The sequence below is a fragment of the Chenopodium album genome, chromosome 1 (assembly GCF_948465745.1).
Source record: "Chenopodium album chromosome 1, dcCheAlbu1.1, whole genome shotgun sequence".
In the NCBI taxonomy this organism is placed as follows: domain Eukaryota; kingdom Viridiplantae; phylum Streptophyta; class Magnoliopsida; order Caryophyllales; family Amaranthaceae; genus Chenopodium; species Chenopodium album.
This window is the reverse complement of record NC_137834.1, coordinates 41532112-41548181: the sequence shown is the minus strand read 5'-3', so window position 1 is coordinate 41548181 and position 16070 is coordinate 41532112.

Here is a 16070-nt window from a genome sequence, read left to right as displayed (position 1 = left end):
CAAAGTCATAATGTATTGAGGATGCGTGGTCAAAGTATACCACGCTCTCCAGCCGCCTGGGTTGCGGCTAAGATAGTGCATATGGGCAAAGGCCTCCCAGCCAGGATGCAGCCCTTGAAATTCGCAGGCGGCAACATACCCCAAAATATTGGCCCAGGAATTAGGGGTTAGTTGCCACACTCCAAGGTTGTATCCTCTTTGAATTGCCTTCACCGCCTCGTGAAGGGGAAATCTTAGTCTGGCTAGGAACGCCGCCTCATAACAGCAAAAGTAGGCGTTGGCGTTCCTCTCATCATCCTTCCAGCAGACCGTGCCCTCTTCAGGCGGCACCCGGATGCGGTAATTACCGGCCAGCGGGCGTATGAGTTTAAACTTCTCCAATTCCTTTTCCATGTTCGCCCTATCTTTGGCAGAGACGTGGATTTTGAAGGGATCGTCCTTCTCACTCCAATTTTTCCTCCCCTCCATCTCGCTATCCTCAAGCGGTGACATAGGTTCGTCACTGCTCTCGGAGCTGGAGGCGGAGCTTTCTCCGGATGACTCCTTATCCTGCAAGCGGGGCATAGAGACGGCTTCCTCCCCGTCTCCCTGATCACATTCGTCAAGGAAGGAATCTGCAGGGATTGAAGGGGCACGCGGAGGGGAACTTTCAGCAGCCGTTGGGTTTTCCTTACCTGACGTCTCCCCCTCATGTTGCTGCCCGCTTGAGCCCTCACTTCTATAATCAGGATCTGGGGCCGTCTGCATTATCCTAACCATTTTGTCCTGCACAAACACCCGGAAACCGGTTGGACTCTAACCTAGGGTGTGCCGTGTGTGTTGGTGATGCATCCATTTATTGCAAGAAATATGTACAAGCGGGAAAAAAATGAAAAGAGCTGAGAGAGACAGAGACGGTACCTTGAAATTTGTTATCTGAAGGTAAGACGAAATCGGCTGCGGCAGGCGAAAACGAGCTTGATTGCTTGCGCTTGACACAGATGTAAAAGCATACTCTCTATCTAAGTTTATCTCTCTTGAAAGTTTTTGCAAACGTACAAAATAATGAGGGGTAAACGGCTATATATAGGAGATAAATCTGGGGGCAACTTCGTAATTCACTTAGAAGGAGAACAGTAAAAAAACTAGCGGTAAAATCACCCCCAATGGAAGAGTGACAAGTGTCATAGATGCCACGTGGAATGCCACGTCACATCTTTGAGGGAAAAATGTTTAGGGTAATTTTACCTTGCCACGTGGTCCAATAAGAAAGTGACACGTGTCAGCCTAGGGTTTGTCCAAAATGGACCAACGTCTGTTTGACACGTGGCATTCCAAAGAAATAGGAAAAAGCGGCATTCATGACCCCAATCCCGAGAAAGCCGCAATGCGGCGCCACCCACCAATTATTAGGGCTCGATGACCTAATCTGGGGCACAATTCTCTAGGACCTTATAAATAGGGAGATTTCCTCCATTTGGAAGCACGTTTTACCATTTATTATAAAATTACTCTTTGATAGAGACATCTCGAGCTTGGAATCCAAACAGATACCCACCTTTTTACTCCTATTCAAGTTACTAACTTGATCGTCGGAGGCGGAGCTCCAGTCAACCGGAATCTCCGTTGTTTTGCAGGTACAACTCACGCTGGACCAGACTTTGTGACGTAACTCTCCCGAGGGACAAAAACACCCAAAACAGTTTCCATTTAAGAAGAAAAGAATTCGGCTATACAAGTCCAAAAGTATTGTGTCCAAAGCAAGAACAAAATATAACACATTGCAAATTTTCCTTGACAGAAACAAAAATCTTTTTGGAGTTCTTCAAGATAAAGAATTAGAAAATGCATATACAATTGTGCATGGCATATATTAATCAACATCCCACCAAACATGATAGAATATACTCCCCCAAGCTTGAATGAGACAATACACTCCGATCATAAATCAAATAATCCACGGGAGGGGAAACCAAAGAGATCAATCCAACAATACCAACAGATGTCCAACAAGTCATTAACTATTGGAGAAAGAACAAGAAAAGATATTACCGAATGTTAGGTGGGTGTAAATACCCGCAAATGACCCAATTTAACCTTTCAATGCCAAGTTCATCTAAAATTAAGTCTTGTTTTCCATATCCTAGTAATTGTGGAGTCTGCTTCCTCGATTCTTGATCCAAAGTAATGTACCGAAGTATATAAAGTCATGTACCTAGTAAAAGGCACACAAACATTTACATGACAGAATATCTATTCTAAAAAGAAAAGAAAATGAAAGCAATAAAACACGGGTTACTTCCCGAGAAAGGCTTGCTTAAGGTCCAAGCTTGACTGCTCTAGAAAATAATATTGCAACGAACACAAGAGCTTGTCAAATGCACTACTACACATTTCATAAGATAGAAGGTAGGCAAATGACTGGAAGAGGATGTGCAACAAGCTTAGTGCACACCCATGAGAAGTGCGATGCCAAGAAAAGGAAGAAAAATCAAAAGCAAATTCAACAAAATAAGCAATAGAAGAAGACGAAGAAGAAAAGAAAAGGAAGAACTAGGCAAACTCTCTTCAAAATATTTTTGGGTGGCATAATAACCCTTTTCCTCAATAGTAGACGAATGAGGGACATGAAGATCATCATAGACAAGAGGGTACCCAATAGGCTTATGGACAAAAGAAGGGAGGGAAATAGGAGTGTAAGGGATATGGTTAAATCTCCTTGAAAAAGGGACATGAGAAAAGGGAATGGGAGCTATGGTCTCCCAAATGAAATCTTCCTCACCACCATGCCTCACATCACCAATAAGAGCGTGGAAATCAATCATAGAATCTTCAAAAGAAGAATACTCATGATCTCCATCTCCCTTGAACATCCAACTTCCAAGAGGAACTACATAATCCTCTCCATTGCAACTATGAACAACAACTCCCTCAACATCTTTAAAGCCTAAGGTCTTAAAACCATGCATGAATGGATGCAAATTCATTTCAAACTCATCTCTCTCCCATGAAGCATCCCGAATGAACTCATTCAAAAGGCTATGGGTTTTGACATGACCTCAAATGAGTCCAAGTACTCATGGATAGAAGAATCACAATCATGCATAAGACACTCATCAAGATAGGAAGGAGGGTTAAGGTTTTCGAAATTAACACTCTCTTCATTCACAACTCCTTCACCATTACTCAAATGCTCACTAAAGGGATCCTCACACTCTCTTGGTTTCTTAAAATAATAATCATCATCCTCAACACACACATTGGATAGGGATTTTTCACATACAAACATCAAGGATGACAATAGGCTTTTTAACTCATCTCATCTTCCCTTTTCCTCCTCAATACGCTCCTCATTCTTTTTCATTATCTCTAATTGACCTCTCATAGATGTAAGAATCATCTCCTTACTAGGCCCAAGATCATTGTTAAGCTCAATGCGCCTAATTTGAGACTCAAATATATCAACAAGAGATTCAAAAGGTGTAGAAGGTTGAGGTTCAACAAAAGAAGAAGAGGTACAACCAAGATTGGAAGAATCAACATTAAGATCATTAGCATAATCATCACATTGGAGAGTGGGGGCACAATCAAGCATATGAGATTCATCATTTAAGGAACGAAGCACATCACAAGACATGGTAAATAATGAAGAAAATTGAAACACACCATTAACATATACTTGAGCATGCACTTCATCATCACAAACAAAAGAGGAAATAGAGTTGGAAGTGTTTGTTCTAGGTTCACTAATGAGATCATGTGAAAAATCATGGTAATTCATGCTAATATTAGAAGAATCAAAACATTGCTCATCAACATTAGAATCATGACTACCCCTATTATAAACATCCCAAGAAAACCAAACATAGAAATCCCAAGTATCGTTAATTGACAATGCTCTAAATTCATCATTATGCATGCTTTCACATTCCTAGTTTGCTCATTCATACCAAAATAACAAATGTCATAAGCCTCCAAAATATTACAACAATTATAATCTAAAAATCCCTCATGTCTATTGAAATATTCACAAAAAGGTTCATTTTCATATTAAGGAAATAATAGACATGCCATTTTTTTCAAAACAAGCAAAATCAAATAAAAGAAAAGTATATACAAAGGCCTACACTCAAGTAATAAAAAACAATCAAACATAGACACCGTTCCTCGGCAACGGCGCCATTTTGTCAAGGGGTGAAGAATAGGTTTGGGTTAGGCAATGTGAAGGCTTGATCCCTCCTACCCGACTCTCTATGAATTATCCACCATATCTAACTAGGGGTCGGTTGGATCCAGTTGAGGCTTCCTAAGCATGCTAGGTCCATGAGGGTAGGGCCATTTACTTTCCTATGGTCAATGGGTGTAAAACCCATCAATTTAACTGCAATGTGGGTGACTAACCAACCAAAGTAAATAGGGGTCCTAGCTCTCCGGCAACAGCGCCAAATTTTGACAGGCTAAAGTCGTATCACCTAATCAAAAATAATTCCTAAGTCCACTAACTATGCGGATAGGGAAGAAGGGTCAAACCACAGGGAAACAAGTCATTTTATTCCTAATTAATCAATATAATCTAGATTATTAAGTAACCAATTTGATGTTATAAAGGGGAACTAAACTATTATGAGTAAAAGTAGGAAATAATAAAAGTAGGAGGAAAATAAATGAATAAAAGACCTAGGGCATAGGTTCACCAATAAATAATATTCCATGGTAAAACATAACAATCAATCATCAATGCAACGATTAATCAGATCATGAAGGGCTCTCACTACGTATTAAATCTTATCTCTCGAATCTCGACTTAACCATTTATAAATTAGTCCGCCTATTGAAACTAAACCTAAACATCAATTCTCATCTCTCGAATCTTGAATCAATATTGCATAACTCATACAATTAAACCAGGCCTAATCTAATTGCATATCATTAAATCAATCAACATGAATTAATTAATAATTGACAACCAACAATAACAAATTACCCCTTCATATTATTTATGGATCCCCACAAACCCTAGACGCATAATTGAATCTAAACAAATCAAAGCAATTAAATAAGTCATGATGAATTAAAGAAATAAAATTACTGAAATTAATAGGGAAGAAATCGTTACCAAAGTTAACGGAAATAATGAGTTGAATCAAGAACAAAGTATAGAGTACTAGAGAATGAAAATAAAGCTAAGTAGAGAGAGAGATTTTAAGAGAGTAGATGCTAAAACTAATAACATTAAAACGTATTTATACAAAACTCCCCAATAATCCTAATTAAAACTAAGTAAATCGCCGAACACATCCTCTCAGAAACACACGCCCGATCGAGAAAAGGGCTGCCCGATCGGGCCCGCCTTTTTCTTCGACTTAATATTCTGGGCAGCCGCTCGATCGAGCCAAGGGTTGCTTGATCGGGCTTGGCTATTGGTTGGACTCGGATTGGGCTTCACTTCTTAGCCCAATTCGAATTTCCACTTTGAGGCTTGATCACTCGGTGTCCAATGCTCGGTATTTTGCATGTCCAATGCTCGTAGTCGCTTCATAAAATCCTGGGAAAATGCTCCAAAAGTGCAATTTCCTACAAAACTCAACCAAAACTACGAAAACACTAGAATACACCAATTATTAATAAAAGTGGCTCTAAAGAGCCATAAACACTACCAATTATGACAAAGGGACAGGGGTAAAATACTATATAAAATAGACATATCAATCTCCCCCAAGCTAAACCCTTGCTTGTCCCTTAGCAAGGCAATGAATCAAAATAAACCATGACTTCACCCCAAATAAAGTCAAAGATCCACAATGTAACTCAAGGCCAATCCAACAAACATGCATCAAAATCAATCACTCAAATCAATTCGAATTCCTATCGTCCCTAACAATAGTCAAGTAGAGCAAACCACAAGAGCATATAGAATTCAAGACTAGTGCTTACACACTCAAATCTCATTTATGTGTCGAGTAAAGAATGTACTTGTAGGCGACTAGGCGTCGTTCGAAGTGCGCCTACATTAAAGCATGTTGTGAATATGCTTGGAACTCATAGGAAGTGGGAATTGACATAATACGACTAGGGACAAGGAAAGTAGGGAGCCGCCAACAAGTTTTTAGTAACTTGTACACCGTTCACGGATCATTTAAGGCATCCACGATTAAGGGACAATGAAGGCAACAACGATTGACCCGTGAAGGTTACACCCCATTCATAATCCATGAGATTACTAACTCCATATGGTTCAGAACCACGAAAGGAGGATCGGGGATGATGGTACGAAGTGAGTCATAGAGTCACATTCGCCCGTATTGGCCTTTACTCGATTCTTATAGTTAAAAGTGATTCCTGCGATCTCAAAGGCATGCAAACAAATATTCAAATCGCTCCAATCTATTATTATACTAAATTGGTTGAATATTAATGCAACATATAATTCTAAAATATTGTGATCACTTTGAGTAAACAACAAGATTAAAAAGGAACCTAAACTGGTTATCCAAATTATCTTATTAATCGTGATTTTGAATTACATATTCCCTTTAACATGCAATATGGTGATCAAAATAATAATATAATAAACATTAATATTAGAAACAATTTAACAATAAATCTAATAATGTAAAATCGTTAGAAAAATAATAGAAATTAAAGGAATATAATTCTTACTATGATTTTATTTGCTTGCAACTATAAAACAATAAACGAGTTAGTAACTTCAAGGAAAATTATTAAAGAACCAGTTAAATTAAATTAAATAGAGTTCATTTGGGGCCAAACCCTCAAACAATTCTACCTTTAACGCCTTGGTTTAAGGACATAACCTCGAGTAAAGTATGGACTCCTTGGAGTGCTTAAGGAAGGAATTTTGAAAGAAAAAGGGTGGCTAGTGTTTAGGCCAGAGCATAGAAGAGAGAAAAAGAGAATTAATTAATGCCTCGTATATCATAAATGAGGGGGTATTTATACGGAAAATGAGTAAAGGGAAGACACGAAACCCTAAAAAGATAAAAACCCTAAAAATATTGGCAAAGTATGTCGTGACTGGGCAAAAAAACCTGTGACACAGGGAAATGTGTGTGACGCGGCATATACTGGAGTGACGCGAGATATATCTGACCTTCTGGAGTTAAAAAGCGTGAAGGGTTTACGCAGAAATGACACGGGGTTGTCCCGTGTCATGGCACTAGCACCGTGTCACGGAGAACAATGCCGTTGCGCGGCAGATTACATTCAGCCTTTTTAAGTGCCGATTCATATTTTCTGGCTATTTTTTATTTATATTATTTATTAATTGGGCAAAAATAATAAAATAAATAAATGAAAAAATGAATAAAAAGATTTGGGCCAAAATAAAAATTGAACTATGCTTCGACTAAACATTAAGACTGATTTGTTGACCATTTTAAAAACTTAATAATTTAAATATGAGTTTTTTAGCACTCTCGGGATTAAATACTCAACCCAACCAATAACGGCGGTGAAAGGTTGTTCATCATCGGGTTTGGCTTTAGGGAGACATTTTGAGGTGTCTACAGAAGTCCTCCCTTTGACTGAGTTTTTAGAAACGTCAGTTTCAAAAACGATAGTCAAAGTTGTCGATAGGGACAGAGAACAATTTAAGATGTTCTGCAATCTTAAATCACTACGTATACGCCGATACCTGTAGAAAAGTGTTAGTTCCTCAAATAAAATAGTAAAGGAATAGAATGATTATCTGACATTAGTGTATCGGTGACAAATGAGTTTGGTAGCTTCCTATGTTAGAAGGAATCCACCGGATGACGTTTTGCTGAGATACTTTCCATGCCTGTGTTTTGTAGCGTTCTAAGCCTGAAGAAACCTACCAGATGATACTTTCTATGCTTGAGGAAAGTCGACATATGAATTTGGCGTTTTTCTATGCTTGAAGAAATCCACCAAATAATACTTTCCATAGTTGAGGAAAGCCTACTTGGCGGTTTTCTGTACTTGAAGAAATCCGCCGATAACACTTTCCATGCTTGAGGAAAGCCGACTTGGCGGTTTTCTATACTTGAAGAAATCTACCGATAATACTTTCCATGCTTGAGGAAAGCCGACTTGGCGGTTTTCTATACTTGAAGAAATCCACCGATAATACTTTCCATGCTTGAGGAAAGCCAAAAACTAATATAATCGTTGACTTCTTTGCTTTGAGAGGTGACAACGACCGACAATTTTCCATGCTTGAGGAAAAAAATTGTCGAATGAAATTTGCAAGTCTCTATGTATCGAGAACCTTCCGCCATGATATAATGATGTTTCAATTGTCCCCGAACGTGGGTCGTACATGATTTTCCTTCAAGTCGACTATCTTACCATATTAGGTGTTTAAAATGTCGAAAATGTGACTCTATTGCTTGTTAGGGGTAAATTGGTAATTTAGGTACCTTTTAAATGCCATTTTCATTTCATTTTAGCTGTTGCTTTGCGCCATTTTTACCTACTCGCATTGTTTTTTTTTATTCACATGTACCGAGTCACGGCGGAACTACACCATCGCACGTACATTCGCACTGTGTCGCGACATCAGAAATCGTGACACATCGGTTTTGTTTCTCCCTTTTTGTTTCGATTTCGCCGTTGTTGCTTTTTGAGTGACACCGCCGTTTTGCTTCGCAGCTTTGGCTGGAACAGCACCGTGACGCGGCTTGAGTTACTGTGTCGCGGCGAGATTTGTCATGCCGCGGCATTGGAGCTGCTGTTGCTGCGGTTTTTCGAGCTCAATTCTTCACCAAATTTACTCCAATTTCTTGCTATCTTCCTCATTTTCGAATTCTTACAAGGATCCATGTAAGTTTCTTTGCTTTTTGTCTCAAAATTGACGTGAATGCCATCTTTGCTTGAAACCCTATAAAAACCAAATTGGGGGTTTTGATTTTGAGCTTCTATGTCAAATTTCTTGCCATGAATTAGTTGTATATGATTTGTGAGAAATTTGAGACCAAGTTTTTGTGATTCGGTGAAGATACGAGTAAATCACCATTTTTTGGTAATACTTGTGTGAAATGGTGTTCTTGTTGTTCATGTTATTTCTTTGCAATTGAAATGATAATATATTGGTTATAGATCTATTAAAATATCCCATGATGCGCCGATCTATTGTTTTTGTGCAATTTCGAAACATGCTCTGTTTTGTGTATGTACTATATTGTCATGGAGAACATGATATCATGCAATTTAGGAGAACTGTAGTATTAGTTAGTCATGGAGATACTAAGTACTAGAAATAATTCTATTATTTTGCTAATTTTTAGCCTTGAGGTAAAAATTTTGCGTATAACAGAAAATGCAACTTGAGGTAGTCGTTAAGCCTTTTTTGAATAAATAACTAAATAACTTAGGAAATGATGCTAAGTGTTTAGATTTTTATTTGTGTTTGAATGTAATAGCATGCCTAGACAACGTGACCACGAAATTTCTACTCGTGGCCGGCATGAAGCTTTTCGAGAGGTCACTCCCACAGTTCCCGAGGGCATAGACAACGATGCCTTTGAGACTAAGTCTCGCCCTTCTACAGGTAGGGGTGGGTGGACTCCACCTCCGTGGACACTAGACGAGTTGGTTTTCTATCGTGAGAACCATATTTCTCACCGTCCACTTACCGGCGTAGTCGATGGCATGCTTCGCCATCATGGATCAGGAGCTAGAGATTTGATTCCCCGGCTATACAGGATTATCACGGGGGATCCTTTCACGAATGCCTTGTGGGAGTCTACCAGTTTAGGAGATTTTTATTTAGTAGTCGTAGGATTTCGCAGCCCCTGAGGTCGTGGTTCGACAGTTGTTCCAACATTATTGGAGTATTTTTGGGATACTACCAACACTTTCCACTTTGCTTGGGGGGAGATGACATTGACCCCTTTGGATTTCAGCATGATCAGCGGCTTACGCTTCACTGAGCGGGCTTTACGGCAGATTTTGGACCTCACTTTGAGGGCGACCGAGGTAGCGAATTTGTTAGGTCCTATCGTTTAGCATATCAGGAATTGACCGATGCCTCGAAGTGTTCCTAGGAGTGGGCGATCAGAGTTGGCTTCTGTTCTTGCCCATGGATTTGGCATAGCTGAGACGACACCTGAGCAGCGTGTGCGGATCTTTATCTTCATTCTTATTTCCGGGACTCTTTCTCAAGGTAGGAGTTCACGTGCGCTAGTTTGCTACCTACCTTCTCTGGTCAGGATCGGCGAGATAGGATCCTTTAGTTAGGCTAGTATTGGATATGTTGATCTACTCTCGTCGATGCGTCATGCCTACAGGCAGCTGAATAACCAGGCCCCTGTTGCTGTCTACGGTTTATGGAGAGTCGTAAAGGTGACAAACTTTCTTCTTCTTGTCTTGTTTGAACAAGTTTACCTCATGTGCTTAGAGATTTACTTTCATTGCAGCTGTGGTTCTATGAGTACTTTCCTGGATTAGCCCCTCGACGGCGTCACAGAGCGGTCTATGATTTCCCTGTTAGAGCCAGCTGGCGTGACCGAGGCGAGTCACGAGTGAATTCCATATCTACGTTGCGCGGGCTGCTGTGTCGAGGCACCTCTTCTGTTGGTGTAAGAATTCATTTAACGGCTATTTCACCAAATGCCATTGAGTAATTTAAAAATTCACCAAATGCCATCGGACTTTTCAGAATTCACCAAATGCCACCGAGTTTTTAAAAAATTCACCGAGTGCCATTAATGACTAACGGTAATTAACTCCGTTAGTCATTAAGGCTAATTATGCCACGTGGTACATTCTAATTGGTTCATTTTATTATTATTTTATTTATCAAAAAAAAAAAAAAAAAAAAAAAAAAAAACTGAACCCCGACCAATCTTCCCACCGCACCACCGCCCCTACGCCAGCCCAACCCCTTGCCTCCAACCCCACCGACGACCAGCATCGTCGGCAGCCACCCTTCCCCCTGACCCGGTGGTGAGGGGAGTGATTTTCGAGGGAGAAGGAGAGTTTGTGAATCCTTAGCTCCTGCACCCCGTCTTCCCAAGGTATGATTTTCTATAAGAATATTATTTTGCTAGTCTCTGAGCCGTCGAATAACCTAATTATTCGATCCGTTTCAGACTACTGCTCGTCGTAAGGGAAAGATTAAGGTCCCGCCTCAGTCTGTTCGTCACCCAGGACCGATCGGTATTGTTTAGGATCATATTACTGACGTACTGGAGGGTTTTAGACAGGAACATGAGTCTCTACCTGATGAGTTAGAGCCAGTAATCTTTTGACACATTATTCATCCTTTTTAATACTGCTTGTTACTGATTTTTTGTTTTCACCTTATGCACTCGGACATGATTGGATTTATGAAGTTGGTTGATGCTTGAAGTACTATGTCATCAAGCTACAACATGGTGCAAGTTGTCAGAGTGGTTTGGGCGAAGTTCTCGAGGTATATTCACAAGTTTTCCCAGATTTACTAATTGTTCTATCCTGCACTATTGACATCTTTTCATTTTGTGTGTTTTAGGAGCGACATAGGCAATGAACGTCTCGCTCGCGCTCAAGGCATAGAGACTCGGACAAGGGGGAGCCGAGTCATCAGAGACAATCTCCTAAGGTTCGTCGACATTCTCAGTATCTATGGCAGCATCCCCCGACTTCTCTGCCATTTTAGGGGTTTCTGACTTAGTGGCAGCCTCAGCCTTCTCATCCGTTTCAAGAGGCTCAGTGGTAGCAGCCTCAGTCTTCTCAGCCATTCCAGTACTTTCAGGCTCAGTGGCAGCGCCCTTCATCTTCCCAGCCATTCTAGTCTTTATAGCTTGAGTATAGGTTGGTCATTAGCCCCGTGGACCAAGGTTTATACTCAGTTCCATTGTCTAGGACGTTGCCTCCACCGGTGCAGGGGTTATTTTCAGTTCCATTGTCTGGGACGATGCCTCCTCCGACGCTTCCTACATCTTGGAGTCAGCCTATGCTGTTTACCAGCTGGACAGGTCCTGCTTTGAGTTTGTCTTCTACTGGAGCTATGGGGACTAGTAGGGATACTACTCCTCGTACCCAGATGATGGAGGGACTCTTTGGTCCTTCGTTCTTGTATTCGTAGGCTCGAGATGACACTGATCCTAGCTCTTTTGGTTATGGAGAGTTTTGACCGAGGGTCTTTATTATGTACTTTGATTGATGACACTTGACACTATCTATGTATCATGACTCACTTTGTATATTTTATTCACACTTTATGCATTTTACATTATTAGTGTGAGTATTAGTGTGTGCTTGAAACTCATTGTGTATGATTGTGTATTTATTAATAACACAAAAAAAAGATATTTTTCGTAAGTGGAGGGTACCGACCTTCCCCAAAAGAAAAAGAAAAATAAAAAAATGGGACTAAATTTACAACTTTCCCAAAATGAAATAAAGATAAAAATGGGACAAATTTTGCAATTTCCCCAAAAGGAAAAAAAAAATAAAAATAAAAATAGGACAAGTTTTACAACTTCCTCAAAAGAAAAAGAAAATAAAAATAAAAATGGGATTAGTTTTACAGCTTCTTGAAAAAGAAAAATAAAATAAAAACAAAAAATAATAATAAAGATACAAATAAAAATAAAACAAATAATAAAAATAAAATTAAAATTAAAAATAGGGAGAATATTTTTAGGAATAAAACTCTTGAAAGACGAGATTAAAAGATAGACGGTGAAGGAAAAACAATAAAAATCCGGATAAAAATAGGTCAAGGATAAAAATATGAAAATACTTGAGCGCCGTGACACGGCAGGTTATACAGTGTCACGACACTTTTTCCCGTGAGACGGTGGGATTTCCCGTGTCACGGTGTGCGTATGCTGTAGTGATCTACTTTGCGCGTATAGAATAATAGATTATGAGTGTTTCTGAGCGTTTTGGCTATCAAACACGAACATTTTATTCGTGATATGCATAATTACGAAACATAGAATAATTAGAATTTCATATTTCAATAATAATGTCTCATAAATTTGATAATACATTGTGTGACTGGTCCTATTCTTTGACTAATGCAGACAAAAGAGAGCTAGAATTGTTTCATGTCAGAAGATTGTTAGCATTAAGGCATGTAGCAATTGAACATGATTTTCTGAGGGCAGCCTTAGATTATCAGAGTCTTGAAACTCATTGTTTCAAGTTTGATTATGATGAAATATGTCCTTTGCCGGAGGAATTTGGTGCTAATTTTGGCTTTCCCGCTAGAAATCTCATTGCAATGCCCACTCTACGTGAATATTATTACCATGATTTTATATGTCATCTGAATATGACAGATCAAGATTTAAATAAAATTGTGTGTGGTAATGAAGTAGATCTAAAAAAGCTTGCAAATTTGTATTTCAATGGTCCTGTCTCTAAGTCTTATCATGTATACCGTAGAAGGGCTTATATTTTTTGCATTTTTAGCAAGCTTTTATTTTCAAACAGTAGTGTAGGACATGCTTGTTTAGTGTCTGTGCTTGAACATGTTTAATCTAGAAGATCCCCTATGCCTACTTGCCTTACAGAAACTTTGCGTGGCCTTGACGAAGAAAAACCTGACCAGAAAACCATGAGGAAGGGCTCTCTAGTACTGTTGTAGGTAAAAACGCGCTCTGATCAGCCTCCGTGACACGTAGCAGGCACCGTGTCATGGTATATAATTGACGCTACACGGTGCATTCTGTCATATCACAGTGTTTTTCTGCACTTTTTTTTCGACTGATTTTATTTTACAGATTTGATTGATGGAGCGTTTAGAACTTTTTGAAGCCCCCGACAATATTAAAAAATATGGTCCCAATGATCTAGTCCGTAGGAAGAACAATTACTCTGCAAAGATGTCATATGATGATTGGAAGGTGTTCTTTGCAAAGAGAGAATTTTCCATTCGGTGGGTGGAGCCTTGGTGGAGGCTTACTAGGATGGTTTGGACAAATGATACTCCGTATTTTCGTGTTCCTAGTATTTCAAAGTTGACTTTTTATTATCCTTCCCAATTGATGGGACAATATAGACTTGAACAGGTAGTTCCACGCTATAATGATAGTCCTCGTGAAGTATCATTGCATCAAAGTAATGTTCACAAGTACAAACTTATTGGATTGGAAGGCCTTTGTGGACCGTTTTTGCGAGTAACCAAGCTCCTCCTCCCATGTCTAGTGCATACAAGGCATAATTGAATCCTTGAAGCAGAAGGGATCGAGTCGGATCATGCAACTTTGATGTGAAGGGACGTCTTGGAAGTAAGAAAGCGCCTCCTAAAGATCGTCTAGGTCCGAGAACACAAGGAATTGAATTTAAGACTCCTATAATGCCTAAGAAGAAAAGTTATGTGAAAGGAAAGGGTAAAGAAAAGATGGTGTATAGAGAGAAACAACCTAAGAACTATAAGAAAGGTGAAAGAGGTGAAAGTTCAACTAGAGGTGTGACGGTATGAAGCTTCGAAAGTAAAGAAGGATTATATCAATATTGCTTTGCTTATAAGATTTAAATTTTAATATTTAAATAAGGCGCATGATGCCAGTAATTGTAGTCACATTTATTTCAATAATAATATCATATAATTTTTTTTTTATTTTTTTTATCCGAGTCAAGAAGTCAGACGCAATGGAAGAATAATAATAATCGTCGTAAAATAATAAAAATAATAGATGACAAGGCAATAATCGTGTCGTTGAGCGACTACACCTAAGTCAAATTAATTTATAACACTCTACCAACCTAATACGTGTATAGGGTAAATAGAGGGGTCGAACCACAAGGAGACATGCATAAACACCGCATTCACTACTTAAGACTTTAAGCTATCTCGAGACAAGAAGTATGAATAACTAAGAGATTAAACTAAGGATTAAGAATGATTAAAGATCAATATAACTAAACACCAAGGGAAGTGGGTAGATGTAGATGTCACTTGATCATGCAATAACACAGAAGCAAAGCAATGGTAAACTAAGCATGCAAGAATATCGAAATAAAGCTCGATCTAACCGCCTTCCGGGGTTAATCGATTTCTCCTAACATAGCCTCTATGTTTCCACATTAGAACCATATATTAGAAGGTACTATTAAATAACAATCGATAGTAATTAACCTTAACTAAGTCAACTTCCGTTTCTTGTTAGCAAAGATTCACCTTTAATCAACCAACAATGTGCACTTGCAAGAAGATTAAAGAATATCAAGCATACAAAGACTTTAATCACCATTAACATAACCCCAACATCATGAGCATGAATCAATTAACAACTACACCATCCCCACACCCTTGGTGTTTAGTTATATTGATCTTTAATCATTCTTAATCCTTAGTTTAATCTCTTAGTTATTCATACTTCTTGTCCCGAGATAGCTTAAAGTCTTAAGTAGTGAATGCGGTGTTTATGCATGTCTCCTTGTGGTTCGACCCCTCTATTTATCCTATACACGTATTAGGTTGGTAGAGCGTTATAAATTAATTTGACTTAGGTGTAGTCGCTCAACGACAAGATTATTGCCTTGTCATATTGGCAAATAAACAAAATCAAGAACAAAGGTAAAGAGAAAGAGTAAGAAATTGCTCATTAATTGAAGATGAAGGTCTACAAAGGATTGAACAAGCTCCTTCAAAATCCAAGTTCACTAATGAAGAAAACCTCACTTTCTCTCTCTACCAATGAAGACTAACCCTAACCTAACCTAATCTAAAACTAATTAGAGAGAGGAATAGATAGTTATTGAATTGTTTCTTAATTACCCCCAAAATTGGGTATTTATACTAAGCTAATAAAACTAGGAAAAGAAAATAAAAAAATAAAAAGGAAAATAAAATAAGAAAACTAAAATAAAAATAAAGGAAAGAAAATAAGAAAAAGTTAAAAGAAAAGAAAGAAATAAAAATAAAAAGAAAATAAAATAAAATAAAATAAAATAAAAACAAATACAATTCCCACCCAAAACAAATCAGACCCTCTTCTTTCTTCCTCCTTCGCATTCTATGGCTGCTTAGCTTTGAAATCCTTTGAAGCGCCTTCACCATCACCACCGTTCATCAATAATCATCATTGAATCACCACCATCGATCATAATCAATGCTCTAAATCAATGGCTATCATCACCAATTGCATCATAATCATCGTTATTAGACC